This window comes from Tribolium castaneum, chromosome 8, assembly GCF_031307605.1.
Source record: "Tribolium castaneum strain GA2 chromosome 8, icTriCast1.1, whole genome shotgun sequence".
NCBI classification, from domain to species: Eukaryota; Metazoa; Arthropoda; class Insecta; order Coleoptera; family Tenebrionidae; genus Tribolium; species Tribolium castaneum.
In genome coordinates, this window is record NC_087401.1 from 182,794 (window position 1) to 196,515 (window position 13,722).

At 42.3% G+C, this 13,722-nt stretch overlaps 1 long non-coding RNA gene across 1 annotated transcript; it reads left to right on the plus strand.

The window, feature by feature from the left end:
* The first annotated feature begins 5,348 nt into the window (after window positions 1-5,348).
* Window positions 5,349-7,162, plus strand: LOC135266970 (uncharacterized). The gene is made up of 3 exons (XR_010335190.1): window positions 5,349-6,462; window positions 6,515-6,584; window positions 6,629-7,162. It is a non-coding gene; the product is annotated as an uncharacterized LOC135266970 (long non-coding RNA).
* Window positions 7,163-13,722: the final 6,560 nt, after the last annotated feature.

A 13,722-nucleotide genomic window follows, 5' to 3' on the forward strand; every position in this document is an offset into this window, starting at 1 on the left:
CTAAAAGGCTGCGACATTCAAGTTTGCCCACAACTGAATGCGGGACGCACCGAGCCACATATAAGGAAGAAAAAAAACATTTCTTTGTAAGGTTGACAAAAAAGCGGACATCACAGAAGGAACAGGAACATTGACGCTCCGACGTCAGCCGTTCACTCTGACGCCGTTAAGGGCATTAAAATTACACCCTGACCCGCCCTTCTAAGTCAGGGTGGATTTTCCAAACGTAACACTTATTATAATACTGATTTGTTCCGTGTGTGATGTATCTGGAGTGTAATCTAAAATTATTAAAAAATACTTAGTATTACGACATAAATCTAAAATAAAGTTATGAATTTGTGTGGCGAGTATATGAATAATTTCATTTTGGATTTTATCACCAAGATAACTTGGCATATTCAATCATTTGTGAGACGTCAAATGTGTCACGGTTTGAAATTCGTGTTAAGATATAAGTTGTTTTGGCCGGCGCAGAAGGCCTTTGGGTTCTGGAATTTGCTTGGGGACTTCAGCGGCTTTGCGGGAAATGCATTTACGCATACCAGACTAGGTCTGGTTATGTGGGACTCGGTCGGTAAATGTGCAAGCCGACAATACACACTTAAACCCCTCGCGTCACCTTAGGGATCGGAACCATTGGTCCTTTATCCCTGAACGCACGCTGGGCAGCTATGCCGGGTTGCATGGCGCCAGAAAAGGAAGAGGGCGCTCCGGGGATTTCCCCGAAGTGATCCATTTGATCCATCTGAAAAGAGCTGAGACAGATAAATGTGGCAATGACATTTGATGCTTACCAGATTCGGAAGATCTGAGTGAGAAGGCATTTTCGATCACAAGAGAGCCATCCTTGGCCTCTTGCATCTGGACGGACCGTTTTCGTCGTAGTCAACCGCCTCTCGGACCAGGGGGTTCGGGTGGGCTTCCGCCTTTGATAAGGCTCGCTCGGCGGTCTCACGGAAGGATTCCTCCATCGTCGGCATCTTCGCCTCTCGGTGCAATTGGTTGTTGCAAACAAACCACGGGGTTGAATGCTTGACGGAGAAATTTGTTTTGGAAGGTTTGTAACTTATGCATTCGAGTCTTATAGGGCGCGAACGCCCAAGCCACAGGAGCATAAGTCATGGTAGGTCGGATAACTGATTTGTACAACAAGAGCTTGTTGTCAATTGACAACGCGCTCCTCCGACATACGAGAGATCTCAGCATTCCCGTGGCCATCTTGCCCTTCGCGAGTGCGTAGTCAAGATGTGGGCCGAAGGAGAGTTTTTTGTCCAGAATGACCCCGAGATATTTGACGTGGTCAGACCAGGGAATATCCGCGTTGAACATTCGAACAAACCCATCAGGGCTGACTCTACGTCGTGCCAACAAAAGCGCTCGGCTTTTGTCGGGGTTGACGTTTATGAGCCACCTGCAACACCAGTTTTCGATGCGTTCCACAGACTCCTGCAAGTAGCGGGTAGCCATGTAGGGTTGCTTCGATCTGGTGAGAATTGCTGTGTCATCTGCGTATATTGCCAGTGTCGTACGATCAGTTTTGTGGATGTCGTGGGTAAAAATGGAGTAAAGAAGGGGTGAAAGAACGGAGCCTTGAGGGACTCCGGCTTTCAGATCCTGGGGATCTGAAACAGAGTTATTGATCCTCACCTGGAAACGGTGACCATTTGAACCATTGCGAGCGGAATGCCAGTCTGATGGAGTTTATAAATAAGCCCATCATGCCAAACCGCATCGAATGCTTTTGCCACGTCGAGAAACACTGCACCAGTAACTTGTTTGCGCTCGATACTGATGGAAGCGTGCTCTACGACTCGTAGTAGATGATCAATTGTTGACTGATTCGACCGAAAGCCGAATTGTTCGTTGGGGACGATGTGCCGCTCCTGGGTGAGGTGGAGGAGGCGGGAGCGAATGAGACGTTCTGCGACCTTTCCCACAGCCGACAGCAAGCTGATTGGCCTGTGGTTCTGGGAAAACTTTGGGTCCTTCCCCCGTTTCGGGATGAAAATGACCGTTGCCAACGCTGTGGAAAATATCTGAAACTGAACATTGCATTTAAAATACCTGTCAGTTCGACGATGACTTTCAGCGGGAGGTTCCTGAGCGCCCTGTTGCTGATTTCGTCTGGTCCGGATGCCTTCCGTTTCTTCAGTTTCCGAATCACTCCGGAAGCTTCTTCGGGGGTTGTCGGGGTCAAAGGTGGGTTGTCGGTGGCGATGGATTCCAAGTGGTCCTCGATCTCTTCGACGTGGTCCAGGTCCGCATTCGTGAGGTTGAGTGAGCATTGTCTGCTCATGCTCAACGCGAACGCTTCTGCTTTCTCCTCGTCGGTGAAGACGATCCCCTTCTCACTGTGGATTGGTGGAAGCGGTTTTCGGTCGGATCTCAGCACCCTCGACATTCTTCTGACGGAGTTGTCTTCGGCGGTGAGATATTGAAGTTTGGCATCCCATCTCTCTTTTCTGAAATTAGAAAGTGCTTTTCTCACCTCCCATCTCAGCCGGTTGGCTTCTGCACGGTCCACCGGAAAACCGGTACGTTGTGCAATCCGTCTGGCTCGCCTTTTTGCCCTGATGAGATTCTTGATTTCTCATCAAATCTTCAGTCTTGGGGCCGGAGTTCTCCGTTCCCTGGTGGCGGAGGCGATGGCGTCTCGGATCTTCGTCTCGAAGGTTTAGACGGCCTCGTCGATCTCTTTTGTAGATCTGATGGGTGGGATTGTTCCGAAGTTGTTCACCAGGTGCTTGGTGAACTTCCTCCAATCCACTGAGGTATAACGACATACAATCGGATCGTTTGCCTCGTTCCCGATTTGCATCAAGACGGGGTTATGATCCGAAGAGAGGTCGTTTATTGCCGTCAGCCGAACCTGGTGCACGACGTTTTTGACGATTGCTACGTCAAGGATGTCTGCAGCTCCGTCCGAGTTTTGGTAGAACGTGGGTTCTACCGGAGCCATGACGGAGATGTCCAGGTGTTGATCCGTGAAGCCGTTGAGGATGTTTCCGTTTCTGTTCGAACGGCGGCTTCCCCAGTTGATGTGCTTGGCGTTGAAATCACCAGCAGCGATCGTTGGTGTGTTGCCGTCGAAAAGTGTCTGCAGGTCCTTTTCGAGAATTGGAATTTGTGGTCGGTTGTAGCATGCAAACAGGCGCAGGTGCCCATTTCCAGTGGCTACGTTGATGCCCACGGCTACCATGTTCCGAAGATCGGGTGTTGCTAGAACAGAATGTTTAATTCTGTTACTTACAAAAATTGCCGTTCCTCCTCCTGGGCCAATCCCTCTGTCCGCCCTGTGGAGAGTGAAACCCCGAATTTTTGGGTCCGTCGTTTGAGGTTGCAACTTTGTTTCGCACACAAGTACGATGTCAAGTTGCAGCCTGTCGACGAATTCTTCGAGCTCGTCCCGGGCCGCTCGAAGGCCATTGGCGTTCCAGAACGCCACCTGTAAAGAATTTTGGATCAGTTGATTTGCACCCATCAACGATTAAAAAGAAGATCGACGAAGGCTGAGAGTTTTTCAGCCAACTCTTCCGGGCTCTTTGCCATTGCCACGGCCGTGGCAATCTGGATCCTCTGCAATCCAAAGGTCACCGTTTGACGCTGATGAGCGGTCTTTTTGGCGCCTCCTTTGTCTTTGGTGGCGGTGGGGTTTGCCTTGGGAGCGACGACCTTGGGGGCGGCTGTTGGCTTTGGAGCGGCGGCCTTTTTGGGGGCTGCTGTTTTGGGGGCGGCGGCCTTCTGAGGGGCTGCTGCCTTGGGGGCGACCACCTTTGCGGGGGCGGTTGTCTTGAGGGCGGCGGTCTTCTGCAGCTTGGGAAACTGCGGGCAGCCCCTGTAATTGGCCGTGTGGGGGCCATTACATTTGGCGCACTTGGGAGGCTCCTTGCGCTCCTTCGCGCACACCTTTGTGTCATGTGCTTCCCCGCACTTGGCATATCGGTGTTCTGCCGTGCAATTCCGTTGAGCATGGAAGAATCGCTGGCACCGATGGCACTGTGCTGCTTTGCCTGATTTCTTCGGTTTTTCAACCTTGACCATCAGGTTGCAGACTTGCCAGACGTCTTTGGTCTGGCTGAGTGGTGCCTCGACGAGCACCAACGGGAGTTGCCTCTTTCCGACGTGCATCCGGTGGACGCAGACAGGATTGAATTATTAATTTTGGCAAAATGCACCAAAGTAAATATTTGACAAAAAGTTTCATTTTTAACAATTAGTTCTGTATGGACCCCTTTTTTCCTTTTAAACCACGATATAACATTTATGAATTTCCTTTATTCCTTTACCATCATCTGCCTTTGCACCTGATACATATAGCAATGATTTTTTTCAATTCTATTTTTTCCTTATTATCAATAGCAACAAATGCAATTTTATTTGTTGAAAACTCCTTCCTCAGGTGTCATGTCCTTTTCATTTCAGGGGCATCCTCTAAAATCCTGTCAGGGCTGGTGTTCAGAAAAGGATTTTCTTTAAATATGAATAACCAGAAGTTATTGTTTTTACTGTCATTCCATGGACGCAGGAAGAATTGAAGCCCTAGAGCTTCTAGTCCTGGATCACTGCTTCCACCGACACTTGGACCGAGATCCCTCGCAGGACGACCCGGGTGTCTCTCTCCTCCGGGACAGTGAAAGTGTGGTACGGGATTTTCTCCTCGTCCATGAGTTTTGTGAATGCTCTGAAATCAGCAAAGGTAGACGGCTAAATTCGAATTTGATCACTCACGCTCTTTGCCTTCGTGAATCTGATTTTCCTCTTATTTGCGACGAATCGTGTTGCCATTTTTCTGCGTCTCGCAAGAAAATTGGCGGAATTCGTGGGGCCTTTGGAATGGGAGCTACGGGAGTGGAGCCTGAGGGGCCGCCACAACCAAGGACCATATAACCGTCCTGGGGGTGGACTTGGGAGGCTTGGTTAAGGATTTCTTCTTCCTTTTCCTACTTTTTTCGTTCTCTCCTTTCTTGTCTTCCGACGGGGTCGGATCGAAAACGTCCTTGTTGAACAGGCTTGAGAACGTGTTCACTGTATCGATCTCCGGTTCGACGGGAGTTGGGGATGGAGGTCCTCGCTTTTTGCCTGTTTTCACTGGGCCGAAGGCGTCGGTCTCCATGAAGTTCTAGGTAGACATGGGAAAAGTTTTGGAGTTTTTGTCTGCGGAGACGGTCTGTCTCTCTGGGTGCCAGAAGGGACTTTAGCTTTTTCTATTTGTATTATGAAACCTTAATTTTATTTGCGAGAAAGAATTCTAACGTGTTGATAAACACCCTTCAAAGACGGTGAAACCCATGAGGTGTTCGCGGACTTGAAACGCCAGGGTTTTAACCCCATCAGCACCCATCGGATGCACACCGGAAAGAAAGAACTACCGCAGGTGCTCCTGTGCTTTTTCTTTGGTTTTTTCCCTAGGGAAGGTGCTTCGCCATCGGTTGTGGCCTCGAATTAGTCGATTTGCATCCATCAACGATTAAAAAGAAGATCGACGAAGGCTGAGAGTTTTTCAGCCAACTCTTCCGGGCTCTTTGCCATTGCCACGGCTGTGCCAATCTGATTCCTCTGCAATCCAAAGGTCGCCGTTTGACGCTGTTGAGCGGTCTTTCTGGTGCCTCGTTTGCTTTTGGTGGCGGTAGGGTTTGCTTTGAGAACAGCAACCGTGGCGACGGCTGTCAGCTTGCGGGCGGTTGTCAAGGGGCGGCGGCCCTCTGCAGCTTGGAAAACTGCGTACAGCCTCTGTAATTGGCCGGAAGGGGGCCATTACAATTGGCACACTTAGGAGGCTCCTTGCTCTCCTTTGTGCACAATTTTGTGTCATGTGCTTCTTTGCACTTGACACATCGGTGTTCTACCATGCAGTTCCTCTGTGCGTGGAAGAATCGCTAACACCGATGGCACTGAGCTGTTTTTCTTGATTTTCTCGGTTTTTCAACCTTGACCATCAGGCTGCATATTTTCAGAATTATGAAAAAGAAGGTCAAGAATAAAAAAAGTACTTGATCGGCAGTTGCAGTTGCAGTTGTATTGGGTGGCCTATAAATGCTGCCTAAAATAATATTTGAGTTGGAATACCCACTTTTAGAAACAACGCTTTAATACCAGGAATTTTACTCTTTAATCAAGTAACAACAGCTTATCATCATTGAAATGAATTCAAATGAATTAGTTTGATGAATCAATCCATTGCATTCCAACAAAATTTTTGGTGCGAAATAAACAAGCCCATTTACAGGGATGAGCGTGTCAACAATACAAGGTACACAATTCAATTGTTTACTTGTCAACAACTGCGTAGACGTTAACATTTGAAGTGATGTCAACAATATCAAATATGTTAACAATATACAAATAATAGATTATGACATTTATGTCAAAATTTGTTATGCTATTTGACTGTGAAATGTAGGTAATGGTTAATAATAATACTTACGGGAATTTTACAATTGTCACATAAACCCCGGATAAGTTTTTGAAGCAATTTTTTTGCGATTTTCCAAATTACCTTTGAATTTTTCAGGTATTTTTAAATCTAGCCACATATTTACTGCATCTGCTTGTGACATGTGTTTATTAAGTTGCATATTGGGGTATGTATTTCAAAAATTTTTTTACTGTAGTTTTTTTTTCTTAGTTGTAGCTGCACTTTGTTTCGTATAGTCCACACTTTCCAAGAGACTTTGAAATGCATTTCTATACGAACACTACCTTGCGTCAATAAGTAATTTGATTCTGCGACCACTTTTTATATAAAATATTCTCAGCAAGAAGATTGCCCGTTAGATATACATTATACGCAGGGGCTCAATTTTTGTTTTTATCAAAAAATGTTATTAATTAAAAATTAAAAAAATGTATAAATGCCAGCGAATAGAAATCATAATTTATCAAATTTCTGTCTCTATAATTTATCTCTTGTCCACTGTACCTGCGTTGGTTTTGCCGGGGGGTTCGACCGACGACGACATAAAGGGTCTATCCTAATAACTGCTTACCACAACTGACAATAAATACTAAAATCGCGAAATATCCTGATATTCACTTTATTGATGGCATTCTACAAGATTTATTCATTAATGAGTAGAGGTAATTTTTAGGGTAACAAATAAAATTGAAAATAATTATCCAAAATGTGTTCGCCTATTCGTTGACGAACGAAAACACTATAGCGGACAAAAAACTTTTTAGTGTCAAGAATATAAAAAAAATAAAATATGCGTATGGTGGTAATGCCATCACCCAAGTGCCACAGTTTTCAAGTCGCATCTACAGCCTCTGACCTGACCTAACGACCACTAGTAGTGACCGAGACCGACGGCTTAACGTCTTCTCCGAAAGACGAGTTAGTTGCGATGTTTTTGGCATTACATTATCCGGTCACCCATCTAAGTAATGACCGGGGTCAGAGCTGCTTAACTTCATAGATTAATTGTAATCTATTTCAATTCAATTCAACATAGTTTATTTAATTTACAACAATTACAATGGATCAGAAATCCTACAAACACAGAAATCTTAACCTAATTTACAAATTATAATTTACAGGTTCATGCAGTCGTGCTTAACCTGTAGTGCAAACAATTATTGGTGCGCTGAAGGCGCCTTACACTAATTAATACAATATGGAATTTTCTTATAACTAACATGCATAACAAAATTATCATTAATCTAAGGGAAAGAAGTACAAAAACCCTTTTTCTGTTGACCCCGCCGAGCCATAAATTACGCGTCCTACCTAAGTTAACTTAAGCTATGCACCGAAGCGCGCGACTGTGGACCAGAGGTCTCCCCAGTCCTGTAGTTTTGTACTTTTTGAAAATATTTATTTTGTGACATTTTAACTAATTTAACTTAACCTACTTATTTACAAAAATAGTTACAAATATACAAAAAAGTGCGTTTGGAAATTCGTGGACCACATAGCGAACTAGAGGTCGATCCTTGATTTCCGACGTTAATTCAACTGTATTGGTGGCTGATTCTTTCGGTTAGACTTTGACAGATCACACGAGAATAAAATTCCATGGATCTGTCTAATGTTGATACGATAGTTTATGTTTTAGCCTGAAGGGCGTGTTGTAACTTCTAAATTTAGTGATTCTACGAGTTAATTTATTGAACTTTAATTGATGACTATAAAAATTGTTACTAAGTTTATTAACAAATGCGCGTAGGCTAGTGGTCGCCGATCTTTCCTGCAAATCGACAATTCTAGCATAGCGACTTTCATTCAAAGCTAATCTTAAACATTTATTTTGAAAAACTTCCAGCGGTTTGAAGGCAGTGTCCGAGAGGTGACACCATAGGGGGGCGGCTTATGTCAAAATTGGTCGAAATATGGTTTTGTACATTAACACTTTATTTTGTGGCGTGAGTTTACTGTTTCTATTCATAAGCGAGTACATGTTTTTAAGGGCGGCGGAGGCTTTACTAATTAAGTATTTAGTGTTTTTGAAAAAATTTAAACGTGTGTCAATGTACGTCCCGAGATATTTAACGTGCGGTTCGTCTGTAATTTTGTTATCGTATACCCGTAATTTATCCCAAATTTTATGGTCGGTAAATTTTCGTGTAAATATTATTTGTTGTGTTTTTTCCGCGTTAATTTTGATTTTCCACTTGTCATAAAATTTCTCCAATAAATTAATATGAATTTGAATTTGCTTGCTCGCTATCTGGGCCGAAAAGGAGCTCGCGTATATTGCCGTGTCGTCTGCGTAAAGCGTCGTATTTGTTTTCGCGAATATTGGTATGTCATTTATAAAAATATTAAAAAGAGTTGGACCTAGTACGGAACCTTGCAGGACCCCCGCTGCAATTAATTTCCTCGTTGATTGGGTGTTTTTTAATTGTACTAGGAGTTCCCGATTTGTTAAATATGAATGGATTAATAGGATTAAACTTTTCGGAATTTTGTAATGGATCCTTTTGTATATTAAACCGTCGATCCAAACGCGGTCAAATGCTTTTTTAATATCAAGTAAAGCCATTGTGGTAACTTTATCTTTATTGTAATTAATCTGTATATCATTAACGATTCTGGCAAGTTGTTGTGTGGTATTGTGTTTCGGTCTAAATCCAAACTGGCAATTATTAATTGTTTTATTTTTCTGAAGAATTTTGCTGAGTCTAAAATGAATTACCTTTTCGAAAATTTTGGAGATACAAGAAAGTAAACTAATCGGTCTGTAACTACACGGTAATTGCGCGTTTTTACCTGGTTTGAAAATGGGTACTACTTTTGCGATTTTAAATGATTGGGGATAATGATTTAATTTGAACATTGCATTAACTAAATTTGTCAATTGTACTAAAGCTTTACGTGAGAAATTTTTAATTACTTTATTTTCTATTTCGTCTAGCCCCGGGGCTTTGTTATTGGGGAATTTTTTAATTATTTCTGCAATTTCGGTAGGGTTTGTTACAATTCGTGATAGATAGTGTTGTGAATTTATCTGCTCGCGATTTTGATTTATGAATTCTTCAACTTGCCTTTTAATATCATTTTGTTCGTTATTGAAATTTTGATCTGCTCTATGTACTGATTCGTATTGTGCCGCCAGTGCCTCCGCCTTTTGTTCCGTCGTTTCTGCTGGGGTGCCGTTCGCGATAAGTGTCGGTATATCATAAGATTTACGTTTCAATAATTTTGTCATTTTTCAAAGTGAATTATCGTTAGGGTTAAGTGAAGCTAATTTTGTTTGCCAAACGTTATTTTTATGTTCGCGTATTAGATTCTTTATTTGACTATTTAATGCCGAAATTTGGGGTTTGAGTGTAATGTCACCGGTGACTTGCAATCGTTTCTTGACGCGATTACGAGTTTTAATGATATTAACAATGTTATCCGGTATTTTGTTTTTCTTAAGGAAGTGACTATTCGCGTGGTTGAATGTTTTTTCCTAATTTTTTGAATTGATTTTGTAAACTTATTTATTTCGTGTTCTAATTGTTCGGTGGTTAAAATATTATGATTAATTTGGATTTCATTATCTAAATCTATACGAAAGTTATGCCAGTTGGTATTTTTAAAGGAAGTTATTTGTCGGTTATCATTATCTTTAGGGAGATTAGAAATTTCGAAAATTACCGGATTATGGTCGGAATTTAGTTGTGAAAGAGACTGAGGGTCGTTTTCCAACAAGAAATTCTTCGTAAGGATTAAGTCTATTACTGTCGGGGTGGAATTATTGGAGGGAAAGTGAGTAGGTGACCGCGGTTGGTTTATGATGATATTGCTACTAATGCTAAGATTATATATGGTATTTCCGCTTGTATTATTTTGATGGCATCCCCAGGTATTGTGAGTCGCATTGAAATCCCCAGCTATAATTACTTTATTACCGATATTATTTAGGTTTTCTAAATCGCGTTGTGAAATATTATAACACGGGCGGTTATAAATTGCAATAAAATGAATTTGATTAGTTAATTTAATTCCGACGGCTTCTATTGTGGTTCGTGGTAACGTTAATTTTGAAAATGAAATACCTTTTTTGACTAAAATTGCGACGCCACCCGCCGCATTAGAACCGTCTACTCGGTCCTGCCTTATTATGTTGTAATTTTGAATATAAAATCTATCGTTAGATGTTAATTTAGTTTCGCTGATGGCCAAAATGTCTACGTTGTTAGAATGTAAAAAAGCAATTAATTCGTCAATTTTTTGTTTGACACTATTAGCATTCCAAATTACACAAATGGCTTTAAAATCCATAAGTGTGAAGATTTTGGGCGAATTCGAAAACTGTCATAAATTTGGAGGTAGGATCTGTGCACCCTTCCAGCAGGGTGGTGAGATCAACTACCGCCTTGAGCATTTTAGATAAGTCAACTAACTGATCTAACCTTTTGCACGCCTGTGAGAGCTGCGCGAGGGTTTCGGCCGTTGTCATCGTCCCTGGGGGTTTGGGGGGCTCCTGTTGTTGATGGAGGTAGCGCTGGCTCAGCGCTGGCCAGTGTGATGCAGCCGTGGGGGGCACAGGCTGCGGTTGCATCGTGGGGGGCACAGGCTGCGGTTGCATCGTGGGGGCCCTCGTCCAGGCGTTGGTTTTGGGGGCCGGGGCTGGAATGTAGCGGGTGGGTTTGCGGCCCGCTTTGTCGTCTTCATGTGCAACTCTCTCATTGATGTATTGCACCCGCTTTTGATAAACGGGGCAATTGAGATTGTTTGCGGTGTGGGGGCCTCCGCAGTTCGCACATTTTGGTGTGGCGTCTTCGCCGATTTCGCAATCTCTTGTCCAATGTCCCTCGGCACATTTCAGGCATTTTGGTTTCACGTGACAGTTGCTTGTCGCATGGCCCCATTCTTGGCATCTGTGGCACTGCGTAATGCGCGTTTTCTTGACATACCGGTGGAAGCTCACACGGATGTGGCTTAGTGCCGGGCATTTCTTGGAGATGCTGTTCAGCGTCTCGTATTTCCCCGTAATGACGAGGAACAGGGGCCTTTGGGTGTTTTTCATCTCATACATGTTGATGAGATCAACACCCTTCTCCTTCATCTCAGCCACGAGTTCAGGAATTTCAGGCCCTTTGTCCAGGCCGTGGAGCACGAACGCGTGGGTTTTCTCCTCCCTGGTGGTGTACGTGTGGTACTCCAGTTCGTCTTGTTCCATCTTCTACTTGATGGAATTGTATTCCTTCTTGGTTTTTGTGGAGATGATTGTCCTCTCCCGGGTGTACTTGATAGTGAAATTTTCACCAGCTTGTTTCTTGCAAAACTGAAGAAGTGTTGCATGATCTTTTGCTTTGCCGTGAATGACAATCGGCGGTGGGGGTCTTTCTGGGGGGCTCTTTCATGGTGGTGTCTCCGTCGTGTACTGGGAGGGACCGGCGGACTGGTTTGCTTCTCCTGGTGTCCCGATTTCCATTTCTTCCACCGGTAATGGACCAAATCTATTTTTGATCTTTATCTTCGACTTACCTGGGCTTGGGGGTGGTGTCCTAGCCATCTTCTTAGTCGGAGGCGATTGGAACAGGTCTTTTGGAATTTACCATTTCCGGTTTCGATGTGGTTGGCTTGGGCGTCGCTGGTATCGGTGGGGTCAATTCCGCCGGAGGCGGAATTCTGATGAGCGGAACTCTTTTCGGTTTTCGGATTTTCGTTCGATCCCCGATGGCATCAAAAGTGCGCTTTGTAGGCACAGTTTTGTGAGGGAGTTTTGGCCTGGACCTCACTTTGAAAATGGTTTGGTTCGTTTTGAGAAAAACGATTTTTCACGCAAGGTGGAGCGCACAACTAGCACAAGTGCAAGTCGCAAAGGGTTGTCGCTAATCTGAACAGGTAAAGGCTTGGACAGGCTTTGACTGCTCGATCGAGACTGCAATTATAATCTATGAAATCAGCTAACCTATGCAACTAACTAAAATGTCAAAAATGAAATACGGTTATTATTATTAAAAATTTAATAATTACTTAGATTAGAGAAATAAAACATAAAAATAATTATAATACAAGCAAATACTATTAAAAGTTATAATTTATTAAAATGGGATTAATCAAAATAAATATAAAAAATAAAACAGGAACATTAATAAATACATAAATAAATAAATAAAGCGATCTGTAATAAATTCGATTTTGATCAGTAAAAAATAATAAATGATCAGAGTTTAATTCGTTTTTGCACAGTAAAAAATTTAAATGACAAGTAAACCACGCACAGTGTTTTATAAAATTTGCCCAGTAAAAAGTTCGTATATGCTCAGTATCTAGTTTCAGTTTGACCAGTTTAAGTATATTATTGTCTTTAGTACAACTATACAGCACTCATTATTTTTTATAGATATAAAATTACGACAAAACAATAAAAATTTAAAATTTCATTTTTTAAAATGACAGGCAACAGGTGTTCATGATAAAAGCTATCTAACTTTGGTAAATTCTCTTCAAAAAACATTGTATTTTTTTTCATTTAATATGCCCTTTGGCGTCCAGAGACAAAATAACAATATTCCCAACCTGTTATATTTACTTCCCCTGAACTTGATAGAAATAATTATCATTAATTTTTAATTTTGATAAATTTGATTTGTTTAATGTGGCAAATTTTATTTTTTGTCCTAATTGCTTTTTCGGGAATAAAATCTTTAGTATTAAAGGGATATTTTATTTCTACCAGTCCATCGTTACCCAAAAGGCCATCATGACTTGCAGTCAGAAAGGGGTACTCTTCTGAGATAAATAGCCCACAGGGTAGATTTTTTTATTTAGAATTCCTTTAAACTGGCATATTGCTTTTTTTCATTTTCAATACCTACCATATTCCGTATACAGCCTGTATCAGAACTCACTCCCCACCGGAAATGTGCGTATAGTTTAGGCAGTTCTGAAGCTAAAGTTCCTTTACAAAAAAATTTTAACTCTTTGCGTTTGGGAGATAAGAACGTTTGAAAATACCCAATCACAAAAGGCCTTGCTCTAGAGGATTAGGGGAACAAATCACGTTGCTAGGAAAACAAAAATAGGTAGAACGGACAATAAAAATGGGCACTTGAATTATTTTTTATTCTTTAGTAACGCATCTACTGTATGCAGTATTCCTGGGAGAGAGCTTGTGGAATTAGTCATTTTGAGACCTCTCTATCTCGCAAACTAAGAATAAAAGACCTACATTTTTTTGCATTTTTGCCATCTCTATTGCTGTTACCACTAGCACCTCTCCGGTGGGGAGTGAGTTCTGATACACCCTGAATTTATTTCCAGAAAACGTTAGATATAATATT